Source organism: Prionailurus viverrinus, chromosome D2 (genome assembly GCF_022837055.1).
Source record: "Prionailurus viverrinus isolate Anna chromosome D2, UM_Priviv_1.0, whole genome shotgun sequence".
Taxonomy (NCBI): domain Eukaryota; kingdom Metazoa; phylum Chordata; class Mammalia; order Carnivora; family Felidae; genus Prionailurus; species Prionailurus viverrinus.
This window is the reverse complement of record NC_062571.1, coordinates 40302785-40311164: the sequence shown is the minus strand read 5'-3', so window position 1 is coordinate 40311164 and position 8380 is coordinate 40302785.

Genomic DNA, 8380 nt, shown 5'->3' with positions numbered 1-8380 from the left:
TTTCTGGATGCCGTTAAGGTACTCAGGAATAATTTGATCCTTTCTGGTCTTGCTTTCAAGAAGCTTTGTTAGGTGGGACCAGAGAAGAATTGAGTCTAGGGCAAGTTTTGTCCCATTATTAAGGCCACACACTCTAGGGACACTGCCCCATGTTGCGTGAATTATGAGAACTGTCACTTTGGCTGTGGAAAGAGACACTATCTTCATTGTATTTTTAGACCACTTTACTGAGGTGTGGTTGACAGAAAGGTAACTTATTCCCAGCTCTCTTTGAGAGAGCTCGTGTGCCCTCCAGTCATCTGAGAGTTTCTTTCCTTGGCTTCTTATCACTTCTTCCTCCCCATGCATTTATTACTCAGCTGAAGACTCAGGGGGACCCTCTGGAGGTACCCCTGGACTCCGGGCTCTGAGACCACTGGGCTTCACCCACAAGGCAGAGCGCTGATGCGGTTGCAGGGAACACTGTTCCCCGTTCCTCAGAGGTCTTTGTCCTCTGTTGCCTCAGGTTTACTGTCCCAACAGCTGTTGTTTCGCACCAAACGGTGCTGGTTTTTCGTCGTTTCACAGGTGAGGGCAAGGCCTGTCTCTGTCGGTCCACCTTCGCCTGAAACCAGAGTTCAGATGCCACAGACTTTTTCTCATGAAAATCCCTGTTCCTTTGCTTCTTCAACTTGCCTAATTTGGCGAAATTTAATGTGGTTACTTTCTGAGAAGAATTTAGGGGGTTTGGGAAGTATCGAATGACTTGTGTCTCTTAACCTGCTTGGAACCAGGCCGAAAGGGCCAAGCGGGAATCAAAGAATCAACTTTACAGATGCTAAAAGGCCACCAGAGAGTGCAGGACACCAGGCCAAAGCTGAGTATCCTGTTCCTCCTGGCTAGTTTGAAGAGAAGCCGCTGGAGAATGATAGTTCTCTCTGTGTCAGCTGAAGAGCCCGCCTGATCTGCTTCTCACGTGGAGGACCGAAGCACGGTGGGGCTGTGGCCGGTCCTGATCCCCGAGACCTTCAGGAGCGAGAGCTCGAGAGGCCAGGTTGAGCGTGGGGCCTTTACCCAGACCCATTCACCCATCTCCTGAAAGAAGGAAGAGAAGAGGGTGCAGAAATTGCCTGGCTCCCTGTTCTGCCACACGCTTCTCTCCTGGGAAATGACACTTCTCAGTATTATTTTGCTTGACCTAAGTGACCAAAAACCCTGACTTGGAAACAGGCTGACACCCTTGATGCAAGTGGCTTAATGGATCAAATGATCTCTTGTCTCCCACGAGAAGTCCAGAGAATGGGCAGGCCGCAGACGCGATGGGTCAGGGCTCCGGCACCCTCTCTCTTGGCTCTGCCTTTCTGGTCTCCACCGGTCTCATCCTTGGGCTCTTCCCAGTATGGCTGCCGTCAATAATTCCAGGTGCTATATTCAGCCATGACAGCACCTCATGGAAGAAGAGGGGAGAGTCCGCCTGGTGTTTTTATTTATATTCCTAGAAACTCCCCGGCAGACTTGCCTTTCTGTCTCACTGATTATGATTGCATTCTACATTTATTCTCTCCAATTTCATTCACAAAGAAGATAAGGAATCATTACACTGTCGTCTTACTGATTCATTGGTTTATAGATTCATTTATTTTCAATCTATGTCAAAGGGTCATAAGTAGTCACCAGGGTGGCATAAGTGTGGCCCCTAGAGAACCAAATCTAAGTGCCATCTCTGCAGTTAACATGAACCTGAGAATGAGCGCCTCTAAAATTTTGCTGTGGGGAACTCTGATTGCCTTGCCCTCCTCCTGGCCCTGCCATTTACTATGGGGAATAAGAATAGGGCATGACCGGGGCGCCTGGGTGGCGCAGTCGGTTAAGCGTCCGACTTCAGCCAGGTCACGATCTCACGGTCCGTGAGTTCAAGCCCCGCGTCAGGCTCTGGGCTGATGGCTCAGAGCCTGGAGCCTGTTTCCGATTCTGTGTCTCCCTCTCTCTCTGCCCCTCCCCCGTTCATGCTCTGTCTCTCTCTGTCCCAAAAATAAATAAACGTTGAAAAAAAAAAATTAAAAAAAAAAAAAAAAAAGAATAGGGCATGACCTTTGCCCTACAGCACTTTTGGGTCAAGTACAGCTTGTGTGCACATATAATAGGAACTAAGTACCTGGTGCAAATAGAAGCTAAGAATTTAGGGGAATGAGATTGGAGCAAGCTTCATGAAAGCAAGAACATTTCCAAAGGAACCTTAAAGGAGAGGTAAGTTTTCAGTGGGTGAAATTCATGGCAATGTGAAGGAAACTGGGCCAAAGACAGATGGGCAGGAACCTGACCGGGGAGGGTCTGAACACCAGCCTCCAAAGTGCACTGGATGTTATATGTAAGTGATGAATCACTACATTGTATTCCTGAAATCATTATAACCCTATATGTTAACTAACTTGGATTTCAATTTAAGTAAAAAGGAAGAAAGAGAAATGAATAAACAGCATGAAGTGAGGAAGTGGGTACAGATTTATGAAAAAGATTCTCTAATGTGCATTAAAATCATTTGGATGGAGTGGTGAAGCTATTAAAATATAAACATTTCTGGGTCTCAGTCTTAGAAGTTCTAACTTAGTTTTAGCAAAAACCAGAAATGTGCATTTTATTTTTTCAACGTTTATTTATTTTTGGGACCGAGAGAGACAGAGCATGAACGGGGGAGGGGCAGAGAGAGAGGGAGACACAGAATCGGAAACAGGCTCCAGGCTCTGAGCCGTCAGCCCAGAGCCCGACGCGGGGCTCGAACTCACGGAGCGCGAGATCGTGACCTGGCTGAAGTCGGACGCTTAACCGACTGCGCCACCCAGGTGCCCCAGAAATGTGCATTTTAAAGAGCATCCCAGTTTTAATAAAGGCTGGACTATATATATATTTTTTTAATTTTTTTTTCAACGTTTATTTATTTTTGGGACAGAGAGAGATAGAGCATGAGCAGGGGAGGGGCAGAGAGAGAGGGAGACACAGAATCGGAAACAGGCTCCAGGCTCTGAGCCATCAGCCCAGAGCCTGACACGGGGCTCGAACTCACGGCCGCGAGATCGTGACCTGGCTGAAGTCAGACGCTTAACCGACTGCGCCACCCAGGCGCCCCAAGGCTGGACTATATTTAAAAAATTGACAATGCAAAAGAGGAAAGGTAATGGAGGAGAAGCCTTTCGGCTGGGGGGTGGGGGTCAAACACCTTGTAATTTTAAACTTGCTTCCCCTAAAAAGCTTCTTCCCTATGGCAATAACGTGTCACCCAGCCAATACAAAGACCAGCCTACTTAATAGTTGTGCTTTTCATTGTAAATTGTATAATTGCCTTTTGGTATCATTGCCTTTTGGGCATCTTGACCTAATATATCCTAGGGCCTGATGACCCTTGGATAAACTGAACGTTGATATTTTAGCCTTTAATGAGTATCTATTGTTTAATGCTTAAAAAAAATAAATTAAAAAAAAAAATCTGCCGGGGGAATGGACCACAGAATTAATGTTGGACAACTCTTTGGGCCCAATGGAAGTTCATTCAGTCAAAAAACACTTGATAGGGGCGCCTGGGTGGCTCAGTCAGCTAAGCGTCTGTCTTTGGCTCAACTCATGATCTCGCGGTCCGTGTGTTCGAGCCCTGTGTTGGCCTCTGTGCCGAGAGCTCAGAGCCTGGAGCCTGCTTTGGATTCTGTGTCTCCCAATCTCTCTCTGCCCCTCCGCCCCTCTCAAAAATAAGTAAACATTAAAAAAATAAATAAAAAAGCACTTAATAGATGCTTACTCTCTGCCTCAGTTTCCGCATCTGGGTAATAAGTAATAGTGCCTGCCTCTTAGTATTGCTCCGAAGATGAAGTGACTCAATTCATGTGAAGTTTTCATAGGGGTGCCTAGCCCTTAGTAAGCACTCAACAGGTAGTGAAGTTGTTGCTGCTGCTGTCTTACCTGCCAGGTACTGTGCTAGGTAAGTGGAGTCTGCATTAGAGCTCTTCAGTCCTATTCCCCAGTGCCCCATAACAAACTCAACGGTAGAACAGCATCCATGGGTAATGGAGGCACACTAGAATTGGGGATTGGCAGACTGTCACAAGACCGGCGGGATCTGAAGTCAAGTGCGAGCAGCAGTGGAGTGTGTGGCTACCATGTTCACCATTAGCTGGGTGTCAGCACTTGGCTCTAGGCAAGGAGGTAAGTGGCATTGTTCAAAGCAGATTCCCAGCCAGGGAAAGGTGGTGATGGGGGGCAGCGGTGCTCAAGGTAGGTGAGGAGACAAGAAGGGGCATAACTCATGGGAGGCGTCTGCAAGAGTTCAGTGTTTAGGAAGGCTGTGGCCCTTACAAAGAACTTGACCATAAATTAGGAACAGGGTCAATGCCCATTGTCCAGCTTTGATCCCAACTGGAAGGACTGGGGCAAGACAGAAGGGGGCTTGTGACTGGGTGGGAAGGCTTGAAATTGGTGGAGAGGGGAGAGGACTAACAGGGAGCACTTCTTAATGCCGGAGGCTCTATCAGGAGTTCGTGGGACTGTGAGTATGAGCTTGTGTTTGAATGCGTGGAGGAATGAAGTTTCAGAAAGTAACTACGCAGAGTTGTTCACTAATGAGCCTTGGAGCTGGCCTTGCTGCCCCATGCGGTTTGACAGAACTACTGAATGTGTGTGGGATACTAAGAGCGTTAGAAAATAGCCTTGTCTAAAATAGAGTTGACTCTGGTTTCTTAGTAGCTTTTTCCCTTCCTCATTTCTTCAGCACGATAGGTAGCTTTGTTACTAACCAAGTGCCCAATCTAGAAGGTGGGAGTCATCCTTGACCCTCCGTGCTTCTTATATTTCGAGCCCAATACAGGGAGCCTGATACCGACTCCTTTTTCTCTCATGTTCCACAGCCACAGGTGATCGGTTTCTTAGCCAAAATATAAGAGATCAGCTTGTATAACACATTGTTCAGAGTCCTGTGCCAGCTACCTCCAGATTAAAGATTGTAAGGGCTTATCCCAATTGCAACCAATGGCCATTCACCCTTTATCTAATTCTTCTCATTTCCACAGATCCCTCTGAGCTGGCTTCCCTCTGAGGACTGTGCTAGTTTCTGAGAACACAAACCAGTGTGAGAGGCGGTCAGTACCATTGAAATGCACTCTTCCAGATGGCGGGCAAAGGCACAAGCAAGCAGATAAATCAGGACACAAGCTCCAAAGGGCCAGTTTGGTAGGTAGTGCCATTAACTTTTTACATGGAGAGACGCTACCTAGAACTGCATGGAAGTGAAAGACTCAGAGCAAACGACACCCACACAAGAACAAAGGTGCAGAATTGATGGTGGGTGGGCAGGAGGAACATGTGAGCAGAGCAGTGAAGATGGGAATACCCTCAGGAAGCTTGAAGAATAGTAGGTCTGGGCAGGGGTCTGGGGGAGGGAGGTTGAGCAACGTCAGGTCTGGACCAGGTTGTGAAGCACATTACATCCCAAGCTAAGAAGTTTAAACCGTGTCTGCTGACAACGGGAGTGGAAATGAGATCTGCACGTGGACAAACTTCACTGGGAATGAGGGATGAGGATGTGGCCCTCTGTCACAGGGAGAAGTTTTAAGAGGTTTTAAAGGATGGTATTTAGGCTGCTGTTGTCCTAGTCTAGGCCTGAGGTAATGAGGGTCTGAGCCTGGGTCGTGGCAGTGGAAATCTACTCCATGAACATTTGTCTTGGGTTGACCACGCACGCGCCAAGAACTGAACTAGGTTCTTATGGGGAACATGAATGTGAGCGATTGATGGTCCCGCCTCCCGTCCCTCACAGGGAGAAAGTGAGTGATGGGTCTGACACATTCCAGAGGTGGACTTGGAAGCTGATTGAATGGACGTGGAGGGCATAGGAAAAACCTGGATCTGGAACCTTGACAGGGCCATTGAGGGCTCGGGGAGATGAGGCGGGGGCACTGGTGTGAGGTAGGGATGGACACCTGGCCAGCTGAGTGTGTAGCTCGGAGCTCCTCTCTGCTGCTCTCACTGACCCAGGGAGTGGGGTGGCAGGGCCGGGTGGGGGCGGGAGTGGGGGCTTGTGTGGGAGACACCGGAAGTGACATAATTGATGTTTTTTTTTAGGAGACCAGAGTCTGAGCCCCATGACTAATGTGTACAAGACAATACCATATTCCAAAGTGTCATTAAAGATACTCAGGGGCACCTGGATGGCTCAGTCAGTTAAGCGTCCGACTTTGGCTCAGGTCGTGATCTCGTGGTTGGTGAGTTTGAGCCCTGTGTTGGGCTCTGTGCTGACAGCTCAAGAGTCTGGAGCCTGCTTCGGATTCTGTGTCTCCCTTTCTCTCTGTTGCTCGCTCGCTCTCTCTCTCTCTCTCAAAAATAAAGATTAAAAAAATTTTTTTTAATATTCAAATGTGGTCCACTAAGAACACAAATCAAAACAAATAGCACAAGCTTTAAAAATTTTGTGAAAGGTTAATTAAACCAAGAATTCAGGTATCTGTGGTATGTTGAATCCAGTTTGTTTCTAAATGTGTATTAGATTGTAACCTTCTGCTGCCACTAGGTGTCACAAAGATTCAGTTTTTAAAAGCTCTACCTCTTGAGGCTGAGCTTTACAAGATTTCTTTTTGTACAGAGATAAGGTTTTCTAGTATTCACAAATATAATGAACTTCAAATCTTAAAATCAGTATGATGAAATACTTTGAATATGCACAAGAGCACACACATTAATATAAGCCATATGTTTTACCCCAACTCAGGTTTAACAAATATTAACCCTCTACCCTATTTGACAGCTTAAAAAAAAAATCTTACAGTTGATGTTCTGTTTGTACTCCTGTATCCCATCCGTCTCGTATCTTGCCCACAGATAACCACTATCGTAATAAGATCAGCAGGTGTACTTTCCAGACATACATCCCTGATGTCTTCATACGAGGGTTTGTGTATTTCTCAAAAGACAATGTAGATTTTTGGGTGAGATTTTAACTTAGTGTTATGTGGTGTCCTGCTGTAGGTGTCATTCTGCCACTTGTTTTTTCTCGTTCAGCATTATATTTTCAAGATTTACCCCTGCTGATTCATGTAGATCTCATTAATTTTAACTGCTCTATAATGTCCCATAGTACCTACTCTTCTATTGGCCACTGTTTACACTGTTTTAAATGCTTAATTTTTTATACGTTAATCCTTGTACACATCTCTTTGTGCAAATGTGTGCATTTGAGGAAACCTGGATTGCCTTCACAGTGTCCCTTAACTTTCAATGACACTCTGTCCCAGTAAAGCCAAGATCTGTCAGACCACCTTTGTAGACAATGTATCCAGAACCATGACCCCAGTATTCTAGCAATGTCCTGTTGAAACAGGTGGGAGCTGAGGTGTGAGTTTCTCTGGGACAGCGGTTCTGAACTTGGGCATGGGCCGCAATGTGCTGGAGGGCTTGCTTCTTAAAATGCACCCCCAGGAAGGAAGGCAGTCTTGGGCTGGGACTAGAGAATTCCATTTCTTTCTTTCTTTTCTTTCTTTCTTTCTTTCTTTCTTTCTTTCTTTCTTTCTTTCTTTCTGTTTTGTTTTTTATTATTTTATTATTTTATTTTTTTAATTTTAATTTTATTTTTTAAATTTATATCCAAATTAGTTAGCATATAATGTAACACTGATTTCAGGAGTAGATTCCTTAGTGCCCCTTACCCATTTAGCCCATCCCTCCTCCCACAACCCCTCCAGTAACCCTCAGTTTGTTCTCCATATTTATGCATCTCTTCTGTTTTGTCCCCCTCCCTGTTTTTATATTATTTTTTTCCATTCCCTTATGTTCATCTGTTTTTTTCTCTTAAAGTCCTCATATGAGCGAAGTCATATGATTTTTGTCTTTCTCTGACTAATTTCACTTAGCATAATACCCTCCAGTTCCATCCACGTAGTTGTAAATGGCAAGATTTCATTCTTTTTGACTGCCGAGTAATACTCCATTGTAGATATATGCCACATCTTCTTTATCCATTCATCCATTGGTGGACATTTGGGCTCTTTCCATACTTCGGCTATTGTGGATAATGCTGCTGCTATAAACACGGGGGTGCATGTGTCCCTTCGAAACAGCACACCTGTATCCCTTGGATAAATGCTTAGTAGTGCAATTGCTGGGTCGTAGGGTAGTTCTATTTTTAGTTTTTTGAGGAACCTCCATACTGTTGTCCAGAGTGGCTGCACCAGCTTGCGTTCCCATAGAGAATTCCATTTCTAACCAGCTCCCCAGCAGTGCTGCTGCCAGCAATCATACATTGGAAAACACGTGCTGACGTAGCCATGGCCAGCCTGTGCTCTGCCCGGCGCCCACTTTCCAGCCACTAGACAAAGCTAGATTGCTTTCCAAAGGGGTCACGTGGGTTTCCTAGGTCCTCCTATTGGCA